Here is a 15,073-nt window from a genome sequence, read left to right on the forward strand (position 1 = left end):
AAGTGGCACTACAGTAGACAACTGTGTGCAGAGGAACTAAGGCCAAGGAATCTTTCTCAGGTGTAGAACCTTACATCAAAGCAGTAACTGCTCACAGGTGTCAAGTTCTCGCTCAGTTTCAGGCCCTGTCCCAAGTTCTTCCCATATTATTCCATTCAAACTTTACCTCAACCTTACACAAAGGATGCAAGGATCCATATGACTGATGGAGACATAGCAAGGGGTTGCCTCATGTGACATAGCTGGTCACCGAAGGAAGTGGGTTCCAACTCTGGTCTGTTTCATTCTGAGACTACACTTTACCTGTGTTCCACCTGGGTGGAAGGCATAGGTGTGAGTGGGAGAGTCTTCCCAGAGGGCCACTCACTCTGCTTGCACACAGACTGACCTTGGCAAAGATCAGGGGGATCTTCCCCCGACTCCCAGAGTGGTGATGTTTCCCTCCAGTCTGCAGTAGGAAATTTCCAAGTGGCTGAGAGTGAGGATGAGGATAATTTCCAAACCCAGGCCACAGCTGAGGGATCAACTCACAGAAGCCTGCGACCAGCTCTCCCTTGGACAGAATTAATCTCCTTCCTTCTTCCATACTAGCAGGAGAGATGCAGGGAATCCTACAAGAGGAAGGAGGAAGGACTCACACTTTGTCCACCTACTGGACGTGCATTCTGTGATAGGCTGTCTCAGATTTTTCTCATGGATAGTTCATTCCCCTTTCCCTGATAGGGATCTAAGAATACTTGTGGGGGGAGACAGACAACTAGTAACTAAGCTGTAGAGAACTCATCTGGCTTGACTTTTGATTTTTGCATCACTTGTCAGGGTTCTCTAGAGGACTGGAACAATAGAATATAAATATAATCACAAATGGGAATTATTAGATCCGCTTACCTGATCAGAGGCTGGAGAGTCCCATAAGGGCCTTTTGCAGACTGGAGGGCCAGATAAACCAGTAGCTGCTCAGTACAAGAGGCCAGAAGCATCAGAAAAAGCAGGATAAACAAGGCAGCCTGAGTCTGAGGCTGGAGGCCTGGAAGGTCCCTGGAGAGTGGCTGGTGAGAGTCCAGGTGGCAGAAGCTGGATCCTTCCATGGAGTCCAGGAGAAAGATCATTCAAAAGCCCTGAAGGTGAGCTGAAGCGCCACTCTTGAAAGACAAGCGACAGCAAGGCAAGGCGCACCTGCTCAAGAATCTGCTGCTGGGGCTCCTCCTTCTTCCGCTTTTGTTCCATTTGGGACCCCACCCTAAAGGATGTTGCCGCCCACTTCAGGGCGGATCTCTCCCCTCAGTTTGCTGTGCCACGTGCCAATCATCTCTGGATGCACCTTCACAGACACACCCAGAAATGTGCTTTACTCAATCCAATCGACAATAAAGATGAACAATCACACTGTAAGAGCCTGAGTGGTAGGCTGTGTGATACTTAGTCATGTGTCGACCTGGCCCTGCTATAGCATCCAGTTATTTAAGCAAACTCTAGCCGGTCTTGCTCTGAAGGTCTTTTGAAGATTCACAGTTAGTTGACTTTAAGTAAAGGAGAATACCCTCAATAATGTGGGTAGGCCTCATCCAAACAACTGAAGACCTTTAAAAAAAAAGAACAAGTTTTCCCAGAGAAGAAAGTCTGCCTAAAACTGCAACATTAATTTCTGCCTGAGTCTCCAGCCTGCTGCCCAGCCTTACAGATTTTAGACCTGATCCAAGCCCGTACAAATACACCTATCTTTCTCTGTCACTCTCTCTGTATCTATAGTATGCCATCTGTCTTGGATTAAGCATTTCAAAACTCTTGGAGGCACCCAGACAGGAACTGCCAACTCTGAGAACAATGTTGCTTCCGCAACATTTTCCTAAGGCATTCTTTAGATATCACTGTTACCTGGGTCAGGAGGTGAGAGACCACCTGGTTCTGAGTTCTTTCATATCTACCCCCCCTTATCCTTAGAAAAATGACATTGGGTGGTTAAGCAGTTGTCATAATTGTCACAGCTGTTTAATGTCAGTCAGGTGTTGATATAATGTGCATCCCCAAGAGGAGGGGTGTCTGCCCACATGTCCACCCATTCCTACAGAAAATGTGATGCTCATCATGGCCTTGCTGTCTTTCATGCAAAACACCACTTGGGGAAGTCGGTGATACTCTGCAGGGCTCTAGACCACTACCATTTGTAGCACAAGTCAAATCTAATTGGTTTCTCTCTGACAGATTTAAAGTCCATCAAGTCCTAGGGAAAGAACATTCAAAAGGCCTGAGGATGAGCTGATTTGCCTCTCTTCAAAGATAAATGAGTGAAAATTTTCAGTCGAGGAGCAGTTAGCAGGTTGAAGCTCGTATATCTGTCAGCAAATTTTACTGTTCGTGTACATGAAATTAGTCAAGGCTTTTTTTTTCCTTCCCTGCAATGTCGTTTTGAATTATGTACTCTGCTTTATAGATAGATCAGCTTCCTCCTGGCTGGTAGCCAAGCTTCTGGATGACAGGGATAGGTTTTATTTGTATTTCAACATGCTTCTGATTCAGAGCTTAGGGTGATGTACAGTCGGGCATCAGGTTAAAAAAAATCATTGTAATAGGTCAGTCAAACCATTTTCAGTTATGCCCAATGAGATATAATTGGTGCTATTGGAAACTCGGAATCCCATTGATTTTTCCATCCAAACTGAAAACCTTGGTGACACTTTTCATTTCACTACCCTATTAGTTACGAAAAATTCTCCCAGGAAAAATTATATTAGTCACAAGTTCTTTGTGCGTATCTATGCTGTTTTCCTGCAAGACGTGACCTTGGGCATAAATAATTTTCCACTTCTGGAACACTGACTCTTCAGGGCCTCCAAGTGTCCTTTTCTGGTTGTGCACGGCAACAAGGAGGCCCAGCCCAGGCAGTGAGTAGGAGCTAGAACCCAGCCAAGTCATCCACCTGGAGGAAGGGGCACCTTTTCCCAATTCACTTGAGGGGCCACGTGGCAGGTCCACTACTGTACACAGGCACTGGGCCAGGCAGTTTATACATATCTTTACATGTAATCTATACCAGTGCTGTGTAAGGAAGGCTATGAATATGGAGAGAGGGAAGACAAGGCTGTCCCCTGGGTGGAATTCATGATATCCACATAAACTTGTGATATTTACTAGAGAAAAGAACAAACGTAGATATAAATAAGCATGCGTGTGTGTGTGTGTGTGTGTGAGAGAGAGAGAGATCTAATTCTGATTGGACTAAGACAAACTTGGACTTAAATCTTAGCACCTTGTTCATATGGCTTTTGTCAAATCACTTTAGCAACTCTGACTCTCAGCTTCTAGCTTCCTCATACAAAAAAACGGGGTGGGGGGTTTCAGGAGGGAAAAACAGGGATGCTAAGAATATCTGCATCACAAGCCTAATGAAAACATTCGATGAGACACAGCACACATATCGCCATATCTAGAACACACTATGTCACCCAAACTATAGCTAATATAATAGCATTATTATGATGAAATGATGACCTAAAATGGTAAACAGTCTTTGTCCCAGGTACATGGATAGATCCTAACTTTCAGCTGACACCCCTGACACTTGATCTGTTTATTTTCTCTTGGGATGCTGAGTTTAATTAGAGCTTCCAAAATCCAGCTCATGAATCTCCAGGATGGGGTCCTGCCCTATGGCTCCTGCTTGCCTTAGTGACAGGCTGAGCATGAGAACTGTGGCTGCAATAGGTCAGAGCCTGAATGAACAAAGCCAAATCTGATCATGGAGTAACTCAGAAAGTCTGTGCCTGCAGATGCTGCCTGACTGAGCTCTTCCAAGAGAGGAATGTCTCATTTCTAATTATCAGATCCAATAATATTCCCATCATTTGCCACTCAGATTTTCAAGAAATGTGTTGAAATGGCTTTTGTTTTTCCTCAGGCATTTTAATGTGGGGGAGGGGGAGTTAGTTTCACCTTATTATAGAGGATGATAGCATCAAAATATGATGAACCAGGCTGGGGATGTAGCTCAGTGGTAGAGCATTTGCCTAGCATGTGTAAGGCACTGGGTTTGATTTTCAGCGCCATATATAAATAAAGAAATAAATAAAATAAAAGTCCACTAACAACAAAATGAAGGCAGAGATGTCAAACTTCATGTGTGTGTGTGTGTGTGTGTGTGTGTATGAACTTCTTTCCTACTTGATTCAGCCAAAGCATGGTGCCACCAGAGAATGAGAACTTAAGGCCTCAGGGGGAAATATTCCAGGTGAAATTTCTGCAAAGAGAAAAATGAGCATCTATCATATTTTGTGGCTCTTTGATGAAACCCACATCCTCCCACTGACTGAGTGTAAGTGGGAGTTTGAAAAGGGAGGCCACAGTTGATGTATCTGTTGCTGGATCTTTAACTGAAAGACCACCTGACAAGAAGCCTGGGATAAACTCATTCTCACGCACATACCACAGTTCTATGGCCTTGTTGATATGGAAAAAGATCATCAGGGAGATTTTCATACAGGTTCTTAACAACTGCACCATATCAATTGAGGCATGAAGAACCTGGTACACTTGTTATATCATAACACACACACACACACACACACACAATCAGTATTCTGGAGATTTCATATATATATATATATATATAAAAATACATATATGACCAAATTATAGCATGGAAAATTTTCTTTATAAATATAATTACTATGGAGGACAATATAATTTAGTAAATAATAATAATTAATCATATAATGAGTCACATAATGCTTTGCATATCTTTAGGTCCCTAGGGGCCTTTCCAAAATGTCCAGATCTTCTTCTTGGCATGTGATAGATGCTTCTCCAAAAACAGGAGGCCAGGCAAGGAAGCAGCCTTTGGGTTAAGGATAGGTGGAAAAGGGGAAAAGAAGACTACTGACTCTTCACTAGGGGGAAAATCCCTGGGCTGATGCAGGGGGTTGAAAAAATATGGACTTTGTGTTCCTCAAGGAGATCTTGGCTCAAATCCCAACTCCCTCTCTTACCAAACAGAATGTATCCTTGAGCCCACACTGCGATCTTCCTGAGCCTCAGTTCCCTTATCTATGAATCATGAATAAGAGTATCTACTTTAAAATGTCATGGGAGGATTGTTTTTTTCTGTTGTTGACCTCCATCTGGGGCTTCCTCCCTGATCCTGGCACGTGGAGTCATTGGCTCACTGGACCCATTGCAAATGGTGGCTCAAAACAGACTTTTCTCAGTTGGCTGCAGTTTTCTTTTCCCTGATGATACAAGTTAATCAGCATGAAAAACAAATTTATTTTTTCAGAAATAATTTTACTTTGCCTTTGTTATAAACTCCATCTTCTTGCAGTATAATTCATCCAGGGAATGGCAAGGACTGATTTTACAGTACATGTGGGGGATACATTCCAAGACATAGGCCTGAAACGACAGCTATTACCAAATTCTGTATAGTAAATTCCTATGCATAGATGCCTACATTAAGATTTAACTTATAAATTAGGCACAATAAGAGCTTAACAAGAATAAATCATAATAAAATAGAATAATTATAACTATATATTATAATAAAAGTCATATAAAACATTGATTATTTATTTCTGGAATTTTCCACTTAATATTTTGGGACCAAGGTTGACCACGGTACTAGAACCACAGAAAGGGTGAAGTAGTGTGTATCTCTAGCTCAGTTAAACTCAAGTTTTATTTACAAAATTTCTGCTTAGAAATACTTCTCTGGGAATGTTTGTAATTAAGAAAAGCAAATCTTGGGCTGGGGTTGTGGCTCAACTGTAAAGCACTCACCTAACACATGTGAGGTGCTGGGTTCAATCCTCAGCACCACATATAAATAAATAAAATAAAGGTCTCACACTCTCTCTTTAAAAAAAAAATAAAATAAAATAAAGGTATTGTATCCACCTGCAACTAAAAAAAAATTTTTAAAAAGAAAAGCAAATCTCATATGCTTTAAAATACTGTTAGAAAGATCACCTAGTGTTCCAACTGTATTTTATAATCTCTAACTTATGATTCGTGCTTTTCATGGCACCATTCACTATGTCATTGGGTCTCAGAATACAGAATTATTATTCCACTTTGCAGATTAGGAAAAGTAAGTTCAGGAGTTTTTGACTCAGCAGCTATAGGATGCGGGGATGCTGGTTATAGCTCTGTGTTCCTTCAACTTCACCATATTGTGAACCATTGGTGAGACTACATTTCATATGTAATAATAACAGCATTGGAAAAGATAACAATAAAATAGATACCTTCAAAACATTTTGTACCCAACCTTCTTCTGTTTCCCCTCCAGATTCTGCTTCAGGGAAATATATTTCAGTATTGCATTTTATTAACTATAAATAAGTTCACCAAAGAGAGTATTCAGAAAAAACAATCTTAACCAGCTGGAAACATAATACTCTCTTTTCACCCATATTGTTAGAGGAGTTCACTGGACCTCTCATTGGCATAACAACCAGCTGAACGTATCAGTTTAAACATACAGTGAATCTAATTTCCTCACAAATCATCCCTCTATAGGAACAGTACAGATGGGAAATAAAGAGGGAAGATTCTAGATGGGACTTCAAAGATCAATTTTATTCCAATTATCTATTGTCAGATAAACAAAGGAAAAAATAATGATTTATTTAAATGTGTGTATATGTCTTTCCAATTGTAAGAGACAAAGAAATAAGTTTTACAAACGTCTCAGCCAAAATTAGCAGGAAGTTGTTCCCCTGCCCCCAATTCATCTCAAAAATCATTCTCAAGAGTCTGATTTGTCCTTTGTAATTTTTGTCCTACGGGCACATCTATATCTAAATATACTCTCCTTAAAATTTAGTGTTTTAAAACTGGTCCAATTCAGATCAATCATGAGTAGTTGTCTGGCCATATTATAAATCGAATGTGTTGATTTCTAGTTCCCTCCACCCCTCAGTGGGCTCCCAACCTATGGCCAGGTGGGGAACCTATTTACTTCCTAAAGGTCAAGCCAGAGTTACATGAGAATAAATTTTAAAAGTGTAATGTACTGCTAAAATGTTAAATATATGTATGGAGATTCAATTCAGTGATAACAGACGCATAAAAATAAAACATAGCAAAGAAGAACGGTTCTTTTATATTAGCAGGCTGTTTCTATCACTCTGGGAGCATTGTTTATGCTCTGACATGAAAAGCTTCAAGATGCATTCACTAAAGAAGGTGCTGTGAAGCACTTTCTGATAACATTTCATTAATCAGTGTTTTGCCTTTTAATTATACCACATATATTCATGTAATTCACATCCCACTTAATTCTTACTTTTCTTACTTTTCACAAATTTAAATTGATCATCATCCAGTTAGTGTAAATTAATGAGCCTTCCTTGGCAAGTTTCAGATTCGGAAACATGTTAAGCACAGGCTTCCATCACCTTCTAGAAAGAATGGTCCTCTCTATCTCTTCTGATTGTTGATGGCTCTTTTTTTGTTTTTTTAATTTGGAATCTTCCCTAAATAGAAAAAAAAGTAACAAAGGTTCGCACTCATTAGTCAATGCTTTTTGTAGGGGGAAAAAAAAAAAAAAAAAAAAGCACTGTCACATGTTTTACAAACATTCTGTTTTCGATCTTTCCCCTTGAGCTTTTTTGTTAGCTTATTATTCAACGCCTGGAACCCCATTTATGTGTTAAGACAATGTCAAGACAAGATGAATACCCTGCTCTGCTTGCTGTATAAATATCCAACATACTCGATGTAAGTAATGTGAAACCTCATCTTCCGAAAACCTATTTACAAACATGTAATGTGGTGGGGATGGGGGTGGAATAGAAAGTTGCAGGGGGTAGAAGTAAGCTAACTGTCCATGATACATGCTAATGATAAAAATTATTATAAGGATATTTTTGGAGCTTGCAATCTAGAAGGGGAGATGAACTCTATGCACACAATGAATAACGAATAAAAGATGACGTGTGATCAGAGAATCCAATAGATTCAGGATGGCATGACTCTGGAGGAAGGTGACACTGGAAGGAAGCCCTATGGGGTGAGTAGGATTCACACAGAATGAAGCAGAACACTGTTAAGGTTCAGGTTGAGGCTGGGGTGAGTAATCAAAAGAGCAAATTTCGTAGATGACTGTTTATAGTCTGCTACTCCTTTCTTTTTGTTTAGAGGTAAACTCAATTGTGTGATTTATAGGAGAACTTCCTTTTTTATGTAGTTGAAGTAGACACTTATTGTTTGGTCTGATGTCTTTTTCCAGGAAAAACATTCCTATCTTAAAGCCTTCTTCTCTCTGTGCCCCTCCACCTTAGTGCTTTCCACAGGGACACAACTTGTTCAGGAAGCCTTGTCCTCTGGCCACTTTTGATTGGTCCACAAATGGGTGTCTGACCCAAGTTGGGTCAATGGGTATTTCCCCCTGAATTTTTGGACTAGGAATCAGGAAGAACATTAGGAGAGTTTCTCTTGGTACTGAAATTGTAAGATATAAACTGATGGGAATCATGTTTTTGGCCACTTGGAGAAAGCTACTCTGCAGTGGAGATAAAGGTGACCCAGAGAGAAATAAACAAGAGAAAGTGAAGATGTTCTACTCATCTACCTCTTCCATGTTATGGAAGTCCAGCTTTTAGCCTTCTTCTTCAGTTCTCAGTCCAACATTTCCTTATGAAAATGTTCAAACATATATAAATGATGAAAGAATTGTACTGTAATACCCAACACCTGGATCCTATAATTAACATTTTGGTGTATTTTTTAAAATCACATAGCTATCTATTCATCGCTTGCCAAACTAGTCATCTTTATTTCTCATGCATTCTGTCTTAAGCTGCAAACATCATTACAGAACACCACTACACAATTTAGTATATACATCATGAGTTCAATTATTTACTGTCTTTAGACAAAATTTATACATAGCAAGATACCCAAACCTTAAGGGCTCATATTCAGAAAGTTTTTACAAATACATATAACTCCAATCCCTATCAAGATACCTAGTATCTTCTTTAAATAAGTTTCCTTTTCTGCTTAAGTTAGTTCTAGGCTTTCATTTCTACCTGCAATCAAGGGGATTAAAATTATACTTTAGCAAATTTGCACCTAAATTGGGAATTGGACCCCATGGTCAGGAGCCTTTATTAGGAAATGCCGCCGGTTTGCAAATTAGGACTCCTGCTCTGACATAATGCTGCTTCACCAGACTCTTGGGGCCTGGAAAAAGGAACAGGGCTGGATGTCAGCCCCTGCCAAGTGTCCTGCACAGTAAATGTGCATAGGCATATATGGAATCCCATAAAGATCCTGGATCCTCAGTCTGAGGTGTAAGACCCCACCTTATATTAACACTCCCCTTCTGTCACTTACCTGATGTCATCTTTTGGCTGTGGTTTTATCACTGCCCAGAACATCCTGGGGCACTCACCAAGGAAAGCTATCCTTCTCACGCTCTAAAAAAATAAAAAATAAATAACCCATAGAGGAAAAATTTGGGGGGATGAAGCGATATTGAATGTGGGAGTAAAATACTATGTGCTAAAAAGTGCAAGGAGCTTGTTTATTTCAAATCATCAGAGCAAGAAAATATAAGTTGGTGACTGAATCATGAATGCATTTTTTGATTATACTAGATTTGGCCACCAAAAAAATGTTTCCTAGGATGCTGCAAATTGCTATTTAGACATTATATTGGAGACATAGAGGAAGTCATGATGCAATCAGAGCACAGCAGCAGTGAGTTATGCATGGGCAGATCTGCAAGGTCTCTACAAATAGAGAATGTCTCCCCAAGGCCAGGCATAGGTGTCTGCAGGCACAAAACAGAGTAATTGTACCTCACTACAGGAGACTGGAAAATTGTCCAGAATAAGGAGTCTTTTTCCCTGAGGCCTAGAGAAAATCCAGGCATCTTCTCCCTAGAGTGATAAGGGGGAGGATCTACAACATAAATAATGCCCATCTTTATAAATCTTTATAAGCCTGTCCAGAAGGAAACTATAATTCTGAGGTCAGCCCAGGGGAGGAGGAATACATTTTATTTGTAGAGAAAATACTTATAAGCTGTATTTGGAGCCATGGCAAGGGGTAATGTAGAAAAATAGAAGGGTCCTGTTTTTTCAGTTCCTCTTCTCAAAGTCAGTGTCATGGGGGAGGGGGATACTACATTGTCAGTTACCGTTGTGTTCTGTGCCAGACAGGTCAACATGCAGCCTTCAAGAAATCAGGACTATCCTTCACTGACACCATCTCCTTTCATTCCCATAGCCATTGTTCAGATCTTCATTGTCTCTTATATTCTCCTAAGTAGCCTCTTACAGTTGTCCTTGATCTTCATCTCACCTTCCTGGACTCTGTCAAACAGAGGCATTTATCTAAATCACAAAAAGTTGAGGGGTCTTCTAGAGGAGGATAGCTGAGATCTTGGACTCACAGGTAGACTCTCAGGGTTCAAATCCTGCCTCCATCACTTCTTACAGGGTGACTTGGTCAAGCTGAGGAACTTCTCTGTGATTGTGTTTTCTCTTTCCTAACCCATGGGTAACAGCATCCTCTCCTAGGGCCAGAGCATCATAGGCAAGTAGTCTATGCAGAAGGTGCTGGCACCTGGTAAACACTTAATAATCATGGCACATCGTTACACATCACTCCCCGGTACAGCACTCCAGTGGCCTCCCACTGCCTCACAGGCTCAAACGGCTCCTGACAGTAATATTAAGGATGTTGAAAATCGTCTCCAGGCTCCTCTCTCTCAGCACCCTCCTACCCTCACTCTGCCTCTCATCAGCCCCCCGGACTCTGTTTCCTCAACATGGCACACATTTTTGTCCCTCTAAGTTGTGCACAAGAGTTCCCGTTGCCTTTAACTCCTTCTCTACATTCAGTGAACAATTACTCCACCTTCCAGAGGAGGCCTTGACAGAGGTCAGAAGCCTTGAGAACTCAGAGTGGCCCAGACACTCACCCGCTAGGTAGGTGGTCTCAGGTAAACTGAGCTAATTTTCCGGGTATCTGATTCCTTATCTGAAAAAAGAGTGCAACACCCCCACAACATAGTGTGTTAGCCAGATTTTCATCACTGGGACAAAACACCTGAGAAAAACAACTTAAATCAGGAAAGATTCATTTTGTCTCATGGTTTCAGAGGTTTCCGTCCATGGTCAGCGGGCTTCATTGCCATAGGCCTATGGAAAGGCAGAGCATCATGGCAAAGAGGGCTTGGTGGAGCAGAGCTGCTCACGTTGGCAGCCAGGAAGCAAGGAGAGGGATAGAGGAAGGGGCAGGGACAAGACACGCCTCCAGGGCAGGACTCCAGGGACCTACATCCTCTTCTAAATAAGCCCCACCTCGTATAGTTTCCACCGCCTCCAAATAATGCCATCAGATGATTAATCCATCAACGGACTAATCTGTTGAGGAGGTCAGACCCTTTAGGATGCAGTCATTCCCCAAGATCCCTGCCTCTGAACACCGTTACACTAGGAACCAAGCCTTCAACTCATGAGGCTTTCGAGGCCATTCCAGATCCAAACCATAATGCATAGTTATAAGGATTAAATGAGGCAATGATCACAAGGTGCTCGGCACAGGGTCTGGTACATGCAAAAACTAAAAGTGAGCACAAGTCTGATTGTGACCCACCTTGGATTTTATTTTCTCTGTCAATCCTCCTCCACTTTTTCTCTATGCTCCCAAATCTCTACTTTCATACCATTATCATGATATTAATTAAATTTTAGACTGTTGCTTGATCATAGACCCATTCCGCATAAATGCAAGGAACCACATTGTCTTTGACTGTAGATTTGGTGCCTGCAAAATCTCTAAGTGTTTAAATATAGATTGAATGAATGAATAAATCAGAAGCAGATACATGATGTGTATTTGAAAGATAATTATTAAAAAGGGTAGTGTATGCTGTAGAGATCAATAGGAAGTCCAGTTTCTTGGCACCATGAGGTTCAGAGAAAAAAGAGAGCTCTCTGTGCCAGAGCTTTGGAATGGCTTTCAGGAGGAGGGGAAATGAACTAGGCCTTGAAGGACGGGTGGGTTTGAGAAGAACCAAGGACCCTTTAGGGGAAAGTAATACAGCCATCTACATAAGTAGTTTTCAAAAATTCTTAGTCAGAGATTTGCCAGTGAATTCAAGGATGAGGCTGGATTGAAGGTCATAGATAAATGCACAATATGATTAGAACAAAATTGTCAAAGTGGATTACAAAATGGACTTAAAGCAAATGTGTATTTAGTTACAGTTGTCCCTGATACAGAGGAAAACACATCTGTCTGTTGAAGAGCTAACTGTCTTTGTTTCTGTGCAATCTACTAGGCAGAACAAGTGACCCAAGTCTGCAGGCTGTGGTAGTTAGTGCAGACCACCTGCTGAAGTAAACAACCCCCCACAAAAAAAAAGTCAATAGTCAAAAGTCAGTAAAACTTCTTACTTATGTAACTGCCCAAAGCCTATGTTTTTGATTGGTAGGTAATTCCCCGCTATGATAGGAAATTTGGGGACTCAGCCCTTCCTTCTGGTGACTCTGTCATACCCCAAGTCTCACTGAGACCTGCCATTTAAGTGTAAACATGGAGAGCACACACTGAAGGCCTCGCAGGTGAGACATAACCTTAAGGCACACTCCTCGCCTCAGATTCCAGCAAGAGCTCAGTTCCATGACCACACCTTACTTGCCAGGAAACTGGAAACCTTGTCCAGCTTTGTGTTTAGGCTTTGCCCAGCAACCAGCGGAGTTGGCCTCAGGACCATCTGACTTTGCCAATGAGTACTTCTCCCTCAATTTCATGATCATTTTCCTCTTCTCCTTCAAATGATATCACAATGTATCAATATTCAGTGTCTAAAATTCTAATTTGGTCTAACTATTAGATTATGTGATTTCTATTAACACATTTTTTTCATTAAGAGTCATATACGCTATGTGTGCTAATGTTGTTAAGCAGCCTATTTACAGATGAGTGGTACCATGTTTCAAATGAGAGATGCCTACTTGTCTGTAAATGTTTTTGCTAATTTGTAAATGTACATTATACCCATATTTTTTTCTTACAAATGGAATCTTCACATTATGTTACATGCATGTTACTAACATACACCCGGATAATCAACATTTAATTATGAAAAATTCAATTTATCAAGTGTATACACTCTTGCAAGTTGGCATTATAAGCTATGTGCATCTTAAAAACAAAATCATATTCAGAAGTTTTTATTTTCTATTTTAAAGTGAGAATGTGGAAGAACAGGGAAATTCAAGGACTGACTCAAGGCCTCTTTCCTAGTAATTGTCAGAACTGATCTTTAAATGTAGGTTGGCTGGTCTTGAAGGCCTATATTCTTTATCCTCTACATTTCCTGCATTAATAGCATATCATAGGTTGCCAATAAAAAGATCACAATTTGATCACAATCCTTCATGATCAGAGTAGGTATGTGAAGTTCTCTGGCCCAACCCAGAACTCATTTGCCTCAATTTCATCATGGCAAAAGTAAGATAATACAGTTTTCCCATGAAAAATAAATATCATGGTTTTGCATATTTATTATTCTTGCTATTGGGAAGTTATATGAGGGAATTATAATGAGTATATTAGTTAAGTACTGGGACAGAAAAAGTTAGCATTCACATATCTAGATTATCATTGGACATGAAGTATCCCTCAACGATTCATGTATTGAAGTTTTGTTCCCTAAGCAGATCAGAGATAGGGTTTTGGGAAAATGATGGATCATGAGGGCTCTGGCCCCATCAATGGATTAATAATTCAAAGGCATTATTGGGAACTCTGGTAGGTGGGACCTAGTTGAAGGAAGAAAGTCATTTGGGGCACTCTCTTCTGGGCTATATCTTATCCCTAGGGCTGAGCCAAGGTAATGATTACTCATGATGGTAGCAGAAATTTCTTTAAGAAATCAGAAGGCATGATCCAATTGGAAGAGAGAACTTCTAAGGGCTTAAATTCATTTATGATGCAAAATCAAAATGAGATGATTCATTTAGTTATACACATGACTTGAAATAAATCAAAGAAGATGTTTGGTAAATAACTTTACACTTATGAACTGCATGGCCTACAGAATACCATTCAATATTATTTTTATTAGACATTTTTATGAAATGCCTCAATTTTCAAAATATGAACATCTAAAATATGCTGTGATTTTCTAAACCCTCTTCGGCACTTGTCAATATTTTTTTCATATGCTGGTATCCACAGAGAAAAGAGGCAGGTCAGGCTCCCCTCAACTTCTGAAAATCCTGGTTCTATTAGTTTAGGCACCAGCACTTTTAGTGCTGTGGAAGTTTCTGGGTGTGATTATTTATTAAGGATGGTTTAACTGAGTATAGTCTGTGTTCCCTGGGAATATTGCAGCTACTTGTCTGTGCTTTGGCTATGAGCAGGGCACCTCCTATACAGAAGGATAGGTATAGAAGATATGGTATCTGAGGGTTGACGATGATTCTGTCATGCTTCATACATGCCCAGTGTTGTAGGAGCAAGAAAAGTGCTACGTATAATTAAAATACTTTGAAATTTATTGACACTCATTTTATAGGCCAGAATATAGTTCATCTTCACAAATGTTATGTGTACACTTGAAGAGAATACTTACTCTGCTCTACTTTCTTGCATGAGCTGTTCATTGTTTATCAGTTTCATGAAGTAGGATGATAGCCTCGTTCAAGTCTCTATATCCTTCCTGAGGCTCTGCCTACTTTTTTTTTTAAAAGAATAATTGAGAGACGGGTATTAAAATCCCCAACTATCATTATGAGTTTGCCTATTTATCCTTAACAATTCTAACAGTCTTTGCTTCATGTAGCTTGAATCTTTGTTATGAGCTGCATAAATGTTTACAATCATTATGTCCTCTTGATAAATTGACCCTATTATCATTATGAAATGAACTCTCTATCTTGCAATCTGAAATATATTTTCTCTTATAATAATATTTCTCCTCCAACTTATATTAATATAGTTCTTCAAACTTTCTTTTGATTTATATAATGACAAGCCACAAACTGGAAGAAAATATTTGCAAAATATATATATATATATATATATATATATATATATATATATATATATATAT

The sequence above is a fragment of the Marmota marmota genome, unplaced genomic scaffold, assembly GCF_001458135.2.
Source record: "Marmota marmota marmota unplaced genomic scaffold, marMar, whole genome shotgun sequence".
NCBI lineage: Eukaryota > Metazoa > Chordata > Mammalia > Rodentia > Sciuridae > Marmota > Marmota marmota.